The following is a 16,124-nucleotide window of genomic DNA, read 5'->3' on the forward strand; positions in this document are numbered from 1 at the left end:
GTTGGTGGATTGCTCCAATAGCACTGAGCACTTGCAGCGGTGCAAGTTCAGAGAATATTTTCCAGATTGTTTCCCAGAATGAAGGGGTTGTCTTGTGAGGAAATGTTGAACAGGCTGGACCTATCATCATAGGATGATACCCATGTGGGTCAAAACAAAGAACCAAACCAAAAATCACCAACACTGAATCAATTCTACAGCACCAGTGGGTTTGTTTACACTGTAAATCCATGTTTGTCCATTTTAGTAATGATGTTCTTGCTGTTAATGAAACAAGAACATTACAGAAAAGGGGCTGGACACGGGAATGCTATCATTGAGGAACACAGGCGTTTCAAACCACAGAAATGTTGAGCTGAATGTTCATATCCTATACTGGATGATTCAATGATTATAGGGACTGGAACATTTTCTTTTCCTGAATGAAGGGACTCAGCAAGTGTGTGTGAAAATGCGTGCTCTCCTTTAAAATTCACAGTCCTCAATCCCTCTTGTTATTACAACTAGACACACCCTGTCACTAAACACTGATCCATAGATCCTCTTCCCAGAAGAGGATGAGGAATATTTTGAGTATTATTCACTAAATTGGAATCTTTCAGAGTAGAATTCCTATAACATTCAGAATTAGAGCTCTTTACTATAGCAGCTATATCATTGACTTACCCATCCCACATTGATTCATCATTCAACAGTCTCTGTACATCCAAGGCTTGGCTCTCTAGCTCTTTCCTTTTCTTCTCTGCAATCTCTGACTTTAGGTTTGGGAGTGCCAATATGAACACACGTTTCTTTTTGTTTGGGAGACCATTTTCTAGAGCTTTGCTGAACAAATTAAAATCATACTAATTCAAACCAAAGCTTGATATCAGGTACACTCGGGGTGATGGGATCCCTGCATCTTGCAAGTGGCTGACACAGTCATGCCTCATCTTCTCCAGTTCTCCCTATTCATTAAAATTCCTCTCTCCTTTGCTCAACGAATCAAGATCATCGTCAATCTTAGATCGAATGAAGTAGAAATTCTTCTTCAGCTGTTTAATCTCTTTGGCAAGTTTTGTATCATTTTCAGAGAATCGACAGGCTGAGATAATAATGAAGAAATCAAATCTTTTAAATTTCATTTCCCTCACGTATTTGTTTCGCAGGAATTCATCTGTTACAATTCCTGGCAGATCCCAGAAAATAACATGAAGTAGTCTTGGATGTGTGTATCCGATTGGCTCCATTGTGGTTTCGATCGTCCCAGTTTTGGCTGCTCCCTCATCATCTATCTTAAGCCCTCTCATCGCATTGAGGAAGGTGGATTTCCCTGCGCCTGATTTTCCTGTCACTGCAATGTTCAGCTCTGTGTTGCTCAGATCATTTATCTTCTTCTGCAGCAGTGGAACTGACTCCAGCCCACCCATTTCATAATGTGACTTCAGTTTTGTTGAACTCATCTTGACTGCAGAATAAAGAGTCTGAAGACTGACTCAACCGATTTCTGAAAGTGAACATTTTACATGATATTTGACTAAAAGAAAATACATTTAACAGAAAACATTGTCACACTTCCTTGAAATTTCCGCACACACTTAACACCTAATGAATTATTTTTGGAGGTTTAGGGCTGTTGGTATGCTATTGCTAGTGACGATTAATTTATGCACAGAAAGTCTCATACCAAGCAATGAGAGGAATAATGAGTTAACATGTCTCTGACATTTCCTAATCAAACTGTTCAGTTATTACATACCTCTAGAGCAGGTGGGACTTAAACCCATGTCTCCTAGCTCCCAGGTAGGGACGCTACCACTGGACCATAAGAGCTCTTGTACTTTGTCTTCAGTTTTCACAGCTAAGGAAGAGCACCTGTTCTTCTTCAAGACTGTTACAGTTAGCTCACACTTACCAAGGCTAAGTTGCTTCTCATCACTCACCGTGTGTACGTCATCATGTTGTCTCATCTCAGACTAACTAAGCTCTACAAAGTGTGTATTCCTCCACAGTAATGGGCTTGATAATTTGCCAGGTGGGTACAGCTCAAACTGAGGCTGCTTCCATTGTGCTGTCGAGGTGAAGAAGAGGGGAGGTAAACAGAGGTACTGAAGCTGGAGAATTGCCAGTACATGCTCATTACAAGTGATGCCACTCAATAAGGGGCATGTGTTACAATGACAGGCTGTGCTGGAACAGGTGACACAATATGAGGAGTTTCTTGACTAACCTGGAGCTGGCTCCTCCCATCCTCTTTCTGTGTCTCTCACTGCTTTCCCCGTCTGACTGTCCAGTGATTCCAGAGAGCCCTCCTCAGAAAGGGGGAGGGGCTAGAAGGCCGTAACTCCTCCCACGATGTCACTTCTTTGTTTTTGGTTGTGTTTGGTTTTCTCCTGTTAGAGGGAGAGTAGAGAGTGTGAGTGGCAGCACTTTATTCACCATCAGATAAAGTACAAGACTGCAGATGACACCAAAATTAGAGGTGTAGTGGACAACAAAGAGGGTTACCTCAGATTACAACGGGATCTTGATCAAATGGGCCAGTGGACTGAGGACAGGCAGATGGAATTTAATTTAGATAAATGTGAGGTGCTGCATTTGGGAAAGCAAATCTTAGCAGGATTTATACACTTAATGGTAAGGTCCTAGGGAGTGTTGCTGAACAAAGAGATCTTGGAGTGCAGGTTCATTGTTCCTTGAAAGTAGAGTCACAGGTAGATAGGATAGTGAAGAAGGTGTTTGGTATGTTTTCCTTTATTGGTCAGAGTATTGAGTACAGGAGTTGGGAGGTCATGTTGTGGCTGTACAGGACATTGGTTAGGCCACTGTTGGAATATTGTGTGCAATTCTGGTCTCCTTCCTATCAAAAGGATTTTGTGAAATTTGAAAGGGTTCAGAAAAGATTTACAAGGATGTTGCCAGGGTTGGAGGATTTGAGCTATAGGGAGAGGTTGAACGAGCTGGGGCTGTTTTCCCTGGAGCATTGGAGGCTGAGGGGTGACCTCATGAAGGTTTATAAAATCATGAGGAGCATGGATAGGATAAATAGACAAAGTCTTTTCCCTGGGGTGGGTGAGTTCAGAACTAGACGACATAGGTTTAGGGAGAGAGGGGAAAGATTTAAAAGGGACCTAAGGGGCAATTGTTTCACACAGAGGATGGTACCTGTATGGAATGAGCTGCCAGAGGAAGTGGTGGAGGCTAGTACAATTGAAAAATTTAAAAGGTGTCTGGATGGGTATATGAATAGGAAGAGTTTGGAGGGATATGGGCCAGTGCTGGCAAATGGGATTCGATTAGATTAGGATATGTGGTCGGCAATGACGAGTTGGACTGAAGGGTCTGTTTCTGTCTGTATGTCTCTATGACTCTATGATTGGTGTAAGGAATCATTCTTAATCAGAGTGAGATCAAGGCTGAGAAACTAGAAAATACACCCTTTTTCCATTTTCACCCAGTCAGAGAATGAGGGAAGGAGTGGGATGTGAAGATTCTTATGTTTCTCCCTCAATACTTCACGAAAGTAGCTCCTGACGTGGAACGCAGAGAGAGAGAGAAAGTGGAGTGGATATGGCAAGTGTGAGGTTAAATTTTAATGTGAAAATAGTGTTGTCTGCATGGTAAATAATATTTTAAAAACATAAATCAGTCAACAACCTGAACAACGTTGGAGGTACCGCATAAATTGTGAATTATCACAAGTTGCTACAGATTATCATCACTCTGCTATTAGCTTCATGAATACTGTATCTTGCACTTTACCTTCCATTGAATGTCTCAAAGTTGCTACAATTAGACATTAATTGTCAATGAATAAAACTCAGGAAATGTCTGACTTAACCAGATACTAACTCTGTATTGATCATTCATGGTACTGGATAACCTAACTACGCATAAGAAGGAAAGCAAAACTAAATCAAGGAGAACCTTAATATAAAAACCAATGGAGAAATAATAAAACTCAAAATGGAGAAATTGTTGGATTTAAGTATAAAAAGGACAAAGCTTGAGGGACGATGGAAAGTAAGATGCAGGTTAACAAAGACACATCCCTTAAAATGATGTAATATTACGTGCCATGCACATGTCTAGCTAGAGAGGCCTGGCAAAAGAGCTCAAGTCTATTCTCATGCCTGGAGGTCTGTAATAGTCTCTGTCAATAAATGGTTCTGGTGAAAAAACTCAAAGATTCAAGCAGCTTGGCTTTTGGGTGGTTAGACGAATCACAGAGAACCTCACAACTCCAGCATGTAACAAAACATGGTGACAGTGAAACCGTTAACAAATTATAAAACAGTAATAACAGAAGTGATCCACAGGACTTACAAAAAACAAGAAGACTGACCAGAGTGTTAGCATGGACAAACTGGGCCGAAGGGTCTGTTTCTGACCTGTACCTATGCCTCTATGACAGTATGGGACCAGAAATTGAATACTGAGACATAGGTTCAGAATCTGGTCAGCAGTGAGCAAAGGCCTTCAGCAGGTAAGAAGCAGGAACCAATGAGCCATGGTTCCAGGGCTTAAGGCATGGAATCCTCCCTACCATTCTCGTAAATATTCCCAGTTCTGGAGGATTGGGGAAACTTGCAAGCTAGTTGTGATTTAACATGACAGAAAGCTATTCAGGTTGCTCAATAAATGGAGTTAAATAAGCAAAATTAGGTATTTGCATGCGATGAAGGCCTATATGAGAAACAGTGTCAGACTATTCAGTTAGTTGTTAATGTGCTAAAATGTAAACTCACTAGAACAGGGTAAAATAAGGATGGAATATCACTTTGTAAAGTCTCAAGTGCAACACAAATGAGCCACACAATGGGCAGAAAGTGCAGGAAGTGATGGCACATTGCCACAATGGTGAGAACAATTAGGTACAGTAATCTGCCCAGGTAAATGGAGGTTTGCTAGTTACATGAACCTGCCCAGCGCAGAGAGTGAGCCCTGAGGCAACACCAGCGAGGTAGACCCATTGGTGAAAGATGGCACCTGAGGATTGGCAACTTTGTCGTTGGTGTGCCCGGCGTGGATGGTGGCGAAGATGAATCAGTTCAATGATGAAAGGTGGTGTCTGAGTATTGATAACTTTGATGTTAGTTGGGTCTGATGAGGCGGTGATGGCTCTGTGCCTCCTCAGAATTTGTATGTAGATGGACTTCTCTTTAAACTATGTTTTTTTTCTTTTTCCTCTTATTCCTAAACTATCAGAATGGTGCCAAACTATGGTGACAAATAAAAGCTTTTCACTGTATTTTATTGTATTTTACTGTAAAACACACATGACAATAAATCATTCATTCATATTGTATTCAGGTTTGGTTGCAGTCCTCAAAGAAAATGTTTCTACCTGAATCTACTTGGATTTAATACAGTTAAATGGATCGACCCAATGGTATCAGTGGACAGGAGCCTAATAAAGCTAATGACGTGCTTATGTAATGGGATACCAACAGGAGATTAAGACAATTACCCCAAGTCAAAGAATAGAGACACCAACCACAATCAGAACTCCCTTCAGACATTGTTGTTCAAGTAGGTTATCTTTCAGAATTCTACTCACTCTGGAAATCTTTCAGTGACCAATGTCAAACAGATTGGAAGGTGAGGTAGAATTCCAGATTCATGAATCCATGAAAAAGGAACTGGTCAAACAGAGCGGATCAGAGTCTTACATGATGCAGGCCAAATACTCAACAAAATCAAAGAAAAAACATTTTCAGACATATTGCGCAAGTCAGCAGGATCATGGGTGAGCCACTAAAAACTAAAGTTATCAGAAAACTACCATTATATAGGAAGTCAAAAATCAAATGACACCATGTTATAGTCCAACAGGTTTATTTAAAACACAAGCTATCGGAGCCTTAATCCTTCTTCAAGGTTACAGTGCTTGCTGTAGAGTTGGTGTATGAGATGATTGAGGAGTTTGGGGAAAGTGTAATCTGTGTTTTTTGTCGACTTGAGTAGGTTTGTGATCTGTAGTCCTTTTGGGATCTTTTTTGCTTTCTTGCATTTCTGTAGAAACTTGATGTCTGTGTTGATATGCACAATCTTTTTGAGATCCTCTCCACTTTGAGCTGGCAGTTGATGGTCGCCATGATGTGGAGGTGGGGCCAGTGTTGGACTCAGGTGGACAAAGTCAAAAATCACATGACACCATGTTATAGTCCAACGGGTTTATTTGAAAACACAAGCTTTCAGAGTCTCGCTCTTTCTTCAGGTGTCAATGAGGAGGATATATTGGACACAGAATTTATAAGTAAAATATCAAAAGTTCATACAACTGATGCAAATGTAACGAACAAACCAAGATGGCGGTTAAGTCTTTAATCAGTTAGAATGGAGGCACATCTTTCAACTAATATGTAGATCACAGAATTTCTTTTAAGCCACTGCCCCAAGATAATTTAAGGTTTTATCAGTGTAAAAGAGGAGACATCTCATATCAGACAATGCATTTTAGGTGTAAGGTCTTGTTCAGAGTCTGTCTGTGTCCTCACATGGAGTCAGACTGGCTTTACTTGCAAAGTACAATTTTATAAAATGCCATATTGATTGACTGTCTACAGATTGTGTGCTTTTTGAACAAAACAGAATATATCTGCAAATACAAATTCACCCCACAGATTTGTGTGTGTGTGTTTGTGTGAGGGAGGGGGGAGGCGAGAAAGAGAGTGTGTGCGTGTGCACGTACGTCTGCGAGTGTGAGAAAGGGGTGCGTGTGTAAGTGTGTGTGTGTGTAGTGCCGTGGGCTCACCTGTAGTGTGACATTAACCCAAGGTCCCAGTTGAGGTCATCCTCATGGGCACCAAACTTGGCTATCAGTCTCTGCTCGGCCACTTTGCGTTGTTGCCTGTCCCGAAGTCTGCCTTGGAGGATGGTGACCTGAAGGTCCGAGGTCAAATGTTCCGGACCACTGAAATGTTTTCTGACTGGGGCATCCGTTCATGATGGGGACACCTTCCACTATGTATGTGGCAGGTACTCATGTGACTCAGCCAATGTTGTCTATCTCATGTGCTGCATGCAAGGATGCTGTGAGGCATGGTACACTGTTGAAACCAAGCAGAGGCTACTGCAATGAATGAATGGATACTGTAGAACAAATCAACGGACAGGAGTGTTCCCTCCCAGTTGGAGAATACTTCAGTGGTCCGGGACAATCGACCTTAGACCTTCGGGTGACTGTCCTCTAAGGTGGACTTCGGGATAGGCAACAACAAAAAGTGGCCAAGCAAAGGCTGATAGCCAACTCTAGTACCCATGAGGATGGCCTCAACCAGGACCATGGGTTCATGTCACAGTACAGGTGACCCCATTGCACTATACACACGCACAGACAGACGCACACACACAGACAGATGCATTCACACAGACAGACACACAGACATTCCCACACACACGCTCATACACACACACTCCTACAGATCCATACATTCACACAGACCCTCTCTCATATGCTCACACAAACACTTCCACACGCACGCTCTCACAGACTTATACCCCTTTGCACTCACACACATAACACACTCTCTCACAGACACCCATAACCTCCCCCAACGCTTCTCCACACCCCCTCCCCCCCAACACACACACACACTCACCAACATGCACACATACACATATAAGTTTGTGGGGTGAATCTGTACTTGCAGAATTGCATTTTACTTTGCTCAAAAACTGCATGAATCCATGTAAGATTTCGTAAATCTGTTTTTAAGATTAGAATCAGTTTGCCCACTATGGCACAGATAGTCTCACACAGGGCAGCTCACACCTTCAATACATTATCTAGGCCGACATGACACCAATTGTTAAAGTAATGTAACTTTTAAAAAACTTTTGCGATCTACATATGAAAGAACAGAAACCAACATGGTCATTCTAACAGATGAGAAACTTAACAAACAATCCAGGTCTTTTTGAATATATAATTTCATTTACATCACTCTGTAAACATTTGCTATAAATTCTGTGTATAACAATTTTACACTCCGCAACCACCTGATGAAGGAGCAGCGCTCCGAATGCTAGTGCTTCCAATTAAACCTGTTGGACTATAACCTGGTGTTGTTTGATTTTTAAATGTATGAAGAGAAGGAGAGTGTGTGTCAGACTAAGGACCTGTGTGAGTGTGAGATTGTGTTTGTGTGAGAGTGTGTGTGTATGTGTGTATGTATTTGTGAGAGCGTATAATTGATGGGGTCACTTGTAGTGTGACATGAACCCAAGATTCCGGTTGACGCTGTTCCCATGGGTATGGATCTTGGCTATCAGTCTCTGCTCAGCGACTCTGCGTTAGCGCATATTTCAAAGTCTGCTTTGGAGGACAGTCACCTGAAGATCCGGGTTGAATATCTTTGACTGCTGAAGTGTTCTGTTACCACTGTTCTGTTAACATCCCTGCCTGGTGATTGTAGCGTAGTGCCCATTTATTTAGGAATGCTGCAGAACTTTAACAATTCCTTGGAATGGTGAAGCAAGTTGGAAAATTCCTATTGCTTTGGAAGAAGTAAATGAACATTGAGACAGCTACTGAGACAAGATCAACAAAGGTGCTGGAAGCTTAAGTTCAAGAAAATTGAATAATTTATGATATCTTCATAAATCTTACCACATCAGGATCCACACTTCCCTGCAACGAAGGTAGCTGATGCAGTGAATACTTGTGGTATTGTGTGATTTGTGGTATTTCTATTTCAAATAAAGAAAGAGAGCAAGCATAGACTAGTCTATGATACTTCTGGGTCAGTAGCACAGACAGAAAAGCACTACATCATTATTTAAAGTTAACTTCTGATCATTTTAAAAAGTTTTAAGTTACCTTCACAGAGGTGAAATTAAAATCCATTTTTCTTTGCTTTCAAGTTTCCAAATATTAACAATATACTGCAAACCAACAGTACACTAATCCCATTCCAAAATATGAAAAAGTATCTTTCCAATATATTTTACTTCCCATCAAAATTTCCTCTTGAAGCTAATTGTATTGTAATTTGACAGAAATAAAATGCTTACATTAAAGACAGACTGATTTTCATTATAACCAATTCTACACAAGTCAATTTTGCTCACAGCATTAGCTTTCTTACTAAAACAAACTTTATTTCATGTTTGTTCTTGACAAACCATCTACTATAATGTTGTATTTTCCTGTAACTTGAATGATTTTACAGTTGTTTTGTTGGAGCATTAAAGACATAAATTTATTATCACAGAATCTTCAAAAGAACACACTCTGAGGAACTGTTGGATATATAAACAGCTGTACTTTCACCATTTCTTAACATTTATATTCCTGGAAAAATTAGGTTTGCCCAGGTCAAAATAAGAGACAAAAAATAACATGTGGGTACAAGGAAGTATACGGACACAAAGTACTCAGCGGGGACTCTATGACTGCTATAAGGCAGAATAGAAGACACATTTAAATTGCATCTGATAAAGCACAGGATAATCCAAGGTGATGACTAAGCCACTGAAAGCATTTTGTTAATGTCCTGTAACAGCACACCCAATAATAATGTAAGACAGGCCACATCTACATTGAGCAGTTCACTTCAATTTATACACAACATTATGAAACTGTGTAATCACAGCCTGACAACTGTATAAGAACTTAATCCAGCCATGTTATATATCCCATGAAATATTATCCCAAAGTGTAATTATAATGTGTCTTAATTAGATCTGTTACTTTTGATCTGTATCCTTGTACATGTTTCTCAGGGAGTAATCTGATTATTTAAAGGTAATAGGAAAGGTATTACAATATTGGCATGGGTTTTCTGATGACCAATCATACTTCCAGTGGAAGTTGTGCATGAGAACCTTGTGAGATGTTCAGTGATATGACATAAGACATGGGAGTGGAAGTAAGGCCACTTGGCCCAACGAGTCCACTCTGCCATTTAATCATGGCTGATCGGCATTTCAAATTCACAAGGTAGAGTTCAGACCTTCTTGATGTTTGTGATAAAGGTGAAGTATGTGTAGTTGTTTTATGAGTAAACTTTTGATATTTATTCTCAGACAGAACCTTTTCTCAATTTTTATGTCACTAACATTATACCCAGAGGAAACAACAGATGGGTGGGAAGGTGAATGAGGAGTCATTCGTTTAGTTACAGGGGGAGGTGCTCGGAGAGAGGGTCACGTTGCAAATGAGTGGCGACGGTCGTGGGCAATGTCAAGTCAGGTTGGGATGTTGTGGTAAGAGAGATAGTTGGGTCAGGTCATAATTGCGGGGGAGAGGGGGGGGAGTAGGTAAATGGGGGTGGTCACATAGAGTATAATTTAGATAAATGTGAGGGGCTGCATTTTGATCATGCAAACCAGGGCACGACTTAAACACTTAATGGTAAGATCCTGGGGAGTGTTGCCGAACAAAGAGACCTTGGAGTGCAGGTTTGTAGTTCCTAGAAAGTGGAGTCGCAGATAGACAGGGTACTGAAGATGGCTTTTAGTACACTTACCGTTATTGGTCGAGTAAAGGTGTTGGCAGGTCATCTGCAGCTGTACAGGACACAAAAAAGAAATCATACATAAGGTCTAGGACAATGGGAACTTGATATATATAAGGGAAGTAGGAAAGGTCTTAAACAAGGAATTAGAAGGGCCAGAAGGCGTCGTGAAAAGTTGTTGGCAAACAGGATTATGGAGAATCCCAAAGCTTTTTGTATATACATGAAAAGCAAGAGGGTAGCCAGGCAAACCGTTGGCCCACTCAAGGACAAAGGAGGGAAACTATGTCTTGAGCCAGAAGGGATAGATATGGTCCTAAATGAATATTTTGTGTTTGTATTCACCAAAGAAAAGGAATTGGTGGAGGATTTTCTCAGGGAAGCTAGTGTCAAATCGCTAAGCGAAATCGCTAATAAAAATGAAGAAGTGTTGTGCGTCCTAAAATGTATTAAAGTAGATAAACACCTAGTCCTGATGGGATCTATCCCAGTATATTGAGGGAGACAAGAGAACAAATTACTAGGGCATTGACAGACATCTTTGTATTCTCTTTGGCCACAGGTGAGGTCCCTGAAGATTGGAGAATAGCCAGAGTTGTCCTGTTGTTTAAGAAGGGTAACAAGGATAATTCAGGAAATTACAGGCCTGTGAGCCTCACGTCGATGGTAGGAAATTATTCAAAAATATTCTCAGGGACAAGATATACATACATTTAGAAGCAAATGGACTTATTTGTGATATAGATCATGGTTTTGCCAGTGGTGGTTGTGCCTCACTAACTTGATTTTTTTGAGGAGGTAACAAACATGATTGATGAGGGAAAAGCGGTTGATATTGTCTACATGGACTTTAGTAGAGCCTCTGACAAGGTCCCTCATGGCAGATTGGTTCAAAAGGTGAGGTCACATAGTTTCAGGGATGAGCTGGCAAGATGGATACAAAACTGGCTTAGTCATAGGAGACAGAGAGCAGCGGTGGATAGATGCTTTTTGGAATGGAGAACAGTGACTAGTGGTGTTCCACAGGGACAAGTGCTGGGACCCCTGCTGTTTGTAGTCTACATAAGTGATTTGGAGGAAACCATGGTTAATTAATAAGTTTGCGAATGATACAAAGATTAATAGCGTTGTGGAGAGTGAGGAGGATTGTCAGAGGATACAGAAGGATATAGACCAGTTAGAGGGATGGGCAGAAAAATGGCAGATGGAGTTTAATCTGGACAAATGTGATGTGATGCATTTTGGAAAATCAAGTACATGTGGAAAACATACAGTGAATGGCAGAACCCTTAGGAGCATTGATAGGCAGATATGCAGGTTCAAACATCACTGAAGGTGGCAGCGCAGATGGATAAGGTAGTAAAAAAGGCCCATGGCATGCCTGCCTTCATTGGAAAGGGTACTGAGTGTAAGGATAGGCAAGTTACACACCAGCTTTATTTAATTTTAGTTAGGCCATACTTGGAATATTGTGTACAGTTCTGGTCACCACACTACCAGATGGATGTGGATACTTAGGAGAAGGTCCAGAAAAAGTTTACCAGGATGTTGCCTGGTATGGGGGAATTTTATCTTTGAAGAAAGGTTGGATAGACTGGCCTTGTTTTCACTGGAATGCAGGAGGTTCAGGGGCAAGCTGATAGAAGTTTATAAGACTGTGAATGGCCTGGATAGAGTCCAAAATTATGAGGCCTTTTCCCAGGGTGGAGAGGTCAATTACTAGGGGACACAGGTTCAAGGTGTGGAAGGGCAAATTTTAAAAGAGATGTGCAAAACAAGTTTTTCACAAAAAGGATAGTGAGTGTTTGGAATGTGCTGCCAGAAGTGGTAGTGGAAGCAGACACAATAGCAGCATAGAGTTATATGGATCCTGTAAGAGAAGACAGTTTTATTACAGAAGGTCAAGATGTGTCAGCACAGGTTTGGAGAGCCAAAGGGCATGTTCTTGTGCTGTATTGTTCTTTGTTCTCTGACACTGGTTAGGCCTTTTTGGAATACTGTGTTCAGTTCTGGTTTCACTGCTATAGGAAATATGTTGTGAAATTTCAAAGGATTCAGAAAAAAATTACAAGGATGCTGCCAGTGTTGGAGGGTTTGAGCTATAGGGAGAGGCTGAATAAGCTGGGACTATTTACCCTGGAGCATCAAAAGCTGCAGGGTGACCTTATAGAAGGTAATGAAATCATGAAGGGCATGGATAGGGTAAACAGCCAATGTTATTCCCCAGGGTCAGGGAGTCCAAAACTAGAGGGCATAGATTTAAGGTGAGAGGGGATAGTTTTAAAAGGAACCTGACTGGTAACCTTTACACGCACAGCATGGTGCATGTTTGGAATGAGCTGCCAGAGGCAATGGTGGAGGCAGGTACAATTGCAACATTTAAAAGGCATCTGGATGGGTATATGAATAAGAAGAGTTTTGGAGGGATATGGGCCAAATGTGGAATGGGACTAGGTTAAGTTAGGATAATTGGTTGGCATGGACGATTTGGAATGAAGGATCTTTTTCCATGCTGTACATCTTTATGACTCTATGCTCAGTTCAACTGCAATTGGCTCACATTCTGAGTTAGTCCAGGTATTGACTACTATTATATTTTGCAGATAAGTATCTGGTCCCAAGTTTCATACCCAAACTCAATGTTTCGTAAAGTGTCTAAAGAAGTATGAATTAGCTCATTGAAAATTTAAATTTTCGGTTATTTCAGTGCTCGTGTGTCTGTATGTGTGTGCCTATGCAGGTTTATTTGTATATCTGTGTGTGTGTGTGCATGTGTGTGTTTGTCTTTTGCATGTCTGTGCATGTGACTGCGTGTACACGTGTATCTATTTGTGTGTGTGCGTATATGTGTCAGTATGTCTGTATGCCTGTCTGTGTGTCTGCTTGTGTATATATGTGTCTATGCATATGACTGTAGGCCTGTGTTTGTGTGTGGAGGGGATTGGTAGGGAGCAGGAACTGTGCAGGTTCTGATGCACAGCAACTTGTACAGATTTCACTACTTTGGTGACTGAAGATTCGGGCCATTATTATGTGCTCAGTAATGGTGCAGTGATAGCAAACATTAATAATAACGATACACCACCATCCCTTCAAGGACAACTACAGCTGGACAACCTTGCCATGAATCAAATTAAAGGCTAAAAAATCACATAGAAAGTGGATTAATTGTTTCGAATAATTAAAGACACGGAATAGAAAGGATCAAACATCAGGACATTGCTCTCTCCATTGCAGGTATTTCCAATGAGTTTCTTGTCTGCACTTGACAGGAGAGTAGTCTCTCCTGAGATCAATCTACACATCCTGTTTCATTGCTCGGCATCACTCCCCGCTCCCATAAACACAGCCTCAACCTAAACGTACTTCCTGCAGTTCGTTCTTCTTATAGCAGTTTCCTTTTCATTCCACTGCCTGTAAAACCCAGGATAAACTGGAAATTCCTGTTCTGAACACACTCAGAAGTTGACCAGAGAGAGAGACAGAGCATCATCGTCGCGGCACTGGCTTCCTCGAAGGGCCGAGCGGCCGCAATGGAAAATAGAGAGAACGATGAAAGAGAGATGGAGACAATGAAGAAAATCATTCACAACATTTTTAACTGAGTAGTTTAAACCTATTGAATGTGATTCTCCTTTATTATTTCACTGACTCCCCTCCCCTCCAGTTTATTGTTTGATCCTTGATCCTTACCTGTGCTGCTTCCTTGAAGGAGGAGAGTCTATCAGTGAAGTTCTCCCACTGTCAGCACCTTAATGCAGAGTGACTGCTCCTGCTGCTCTCCCTCACCAGGGACACTGAGCGCCGGGTACAGAACAGGGACTGTTATTAGTTAGCAGATTACTGCATACTGTCCAATGGGAATTATACACATGAATACTCACTTGTTGCTGGGTAGATTATAGTTTTCTACTTGGTGCTTCGCAAAAATCTATTACGCTTTATTTTCACAAGAAGTGGAATCAGTGAATCCTGAATATTCTGCATAATGAAGGATTAGTCTGAGAAACTTCACTCCAAGTACAAGGCAGCATGGTTACTCAGTGGTTAGCACTGTTGCCTCAGCGCCAGGGACCTGGGCTCAACTTGTTAGACCCAGGCCAAATCCCATCAAAACTTTTCAAGCAGGTAGCCCAGATCCTAACTTTCCTAGTTGTTTTAAGCAAGTGTAAGGTGGGCATTCCAGGAGTGAGGTGGAAGTGGGTACTGCAGATTCTGGAGGTTAGAGTCAAGATTAGAGTGGTGCTGGAAAAGCACAGCAGGTCAGACAGCATCTGAGAAGCAGGAAAATCAATGTTTCGGGCAGGGGCCCTTCATCAAGAGTGATGCAGCTGGTCAAACTACTGAGTTTTAAACAAAATAAAATTTATTTACAGACTACTAAATGAAACACAAGCAAAAGAAAACAAAATTTAGAATAACAACTATTTGAAAACTCGACCGACATGATATCGTCCACAACTCAACAAAGAGCTGTTCTGATTTAATGCAACATGCCATAAACACATCCCTTGGTAAAAAGGTAAATTAAAACACAAATTCTTACAGGAGAGATGTTAGCCAGAGAGGGTCAGGGGTCATTGGCTAAAACATGGAACTTTATTTTCCCAGTAGCTTCTTGGGCTCCCCAGCTAAAACTAAACCAAACTAGAAAGATCTAGTTCCAAATACAGAGGAACCTCAATTATCCAGCATTTGATTATCTGAATATTGGATTATCTGGCAAGATTGCAAGGTCCCAATGCTTGGCTAAACTATGTTATCTGACAGTCCAAAGATGTGCAGGTTAGGTGGCTTGATCATGCTAAATTGCCCATAGTGTCCAGGGACCTGTAGGTTAGGTGGATTAGCCATGGGAAATGCAGGGTTATGGGGTTGGGATGGGTCTGGGTGGGATGTTCTTCAAAGGTGTGGACTTGATGGGCTGAATGGCCTGCTTCCACACTGTAGAATACTATGATTCAAGGCATTTCACCTGAAATACCCCTCAAGGGCAAAATGCTGGCAAATGGGATTAGATCTGATTGGGATGTCTGGTTTGCACAGACAAGTTGGACCGAAGGGTCTGTTCCCATGCTATATGATTATAAGTGGTGTACAATGCATGTTTTCTTGATTTGAATCGCACTGGAGAGCTTTAGCCTACTAGAAATATAAATAGATCACCCTCATTGGCTTTCCTTTGTCTAATTTGTTTGTTACCTCATGAAAGAATCAGGCCCAATCTCCCTTTAACGAAGCCATGCTGACTTAGCCCTAACTTACCATGCAGCTTACTATGTACTACACACCCCCTTAACAATAGACTCTTAAGTCTTATTAATGACTGAGGTCAGGCTAACTGGTCTATAATTTGCTGTCTTCTGCCTTCGTCCATTCTTAACCAGGGGTGTTACATTATCCATTTAGAGTTCTCTCAGATCCTCCCTGACTTCAGCGATTCCTGAAAGATCACAACAATATGCTCTACAAGCTCCACAGCAATCTTACTCACTATTGTTTAGTCTATCTGCCCTAGGTGATTTATCAGCCTTCAGTTCTTTCAGCTTCCACAGCCCAATTCTTTTTAGTGATAGTCATTACACTCACTACTGCCCCCGACTTTCCTGAAGTTCTGGCATGTTCCTGGTGTCTTCCACTGAAAACCAATGCAAAGTATTGGTTCTATTCCTCTGCCATTTC

General features: G+C 41.3%; 1 pseudogene across 1 annotated transcript; it reads right to left on the reverse strand.

Moving 5' to 3' along the window:
* Positions 1-468: 468 nt before the first annotated feature.
* LOC122557536 (interferon-gamma-inducible GTPase 10-like) lies at positions 469-14,220 on the reverse strand (annotated as a pseudogene). Its single transcript, XR_015758701.1, has 3 exons — positions 14,136-14,220; positions 2,210-2,372; positions 469-1,486 (listed from the first exon to the last, which is right to left on the reverse strand). The product of XR_015758701.1 is annotated as an interferon-gamma-inducible GTPase 10-like (transcript).
* Between the last annotated feature and the right edge of the window lie 1,904 nt (positions 14,221-16,124).

This window comes from Chiloscyllium plagiosum, unplaced genomic scaffold, assembly GCF_037043375.1.
Source record: "Chiloscyllium plagiosum isolate Xiang-an unplaced genomic scaffold, Cpla_swu_hap1 HiC_scaffold_11, whole genome shotgun sequence".
In the NCBI taxonomy this organism is placed as follows: Eukaryota; Metazoa; Chordata; class Chondrichthyes; order Orectolobiformes; family Hemiscylliidae; genus Chiloscyllium; species Chiloscyllium plagiosum.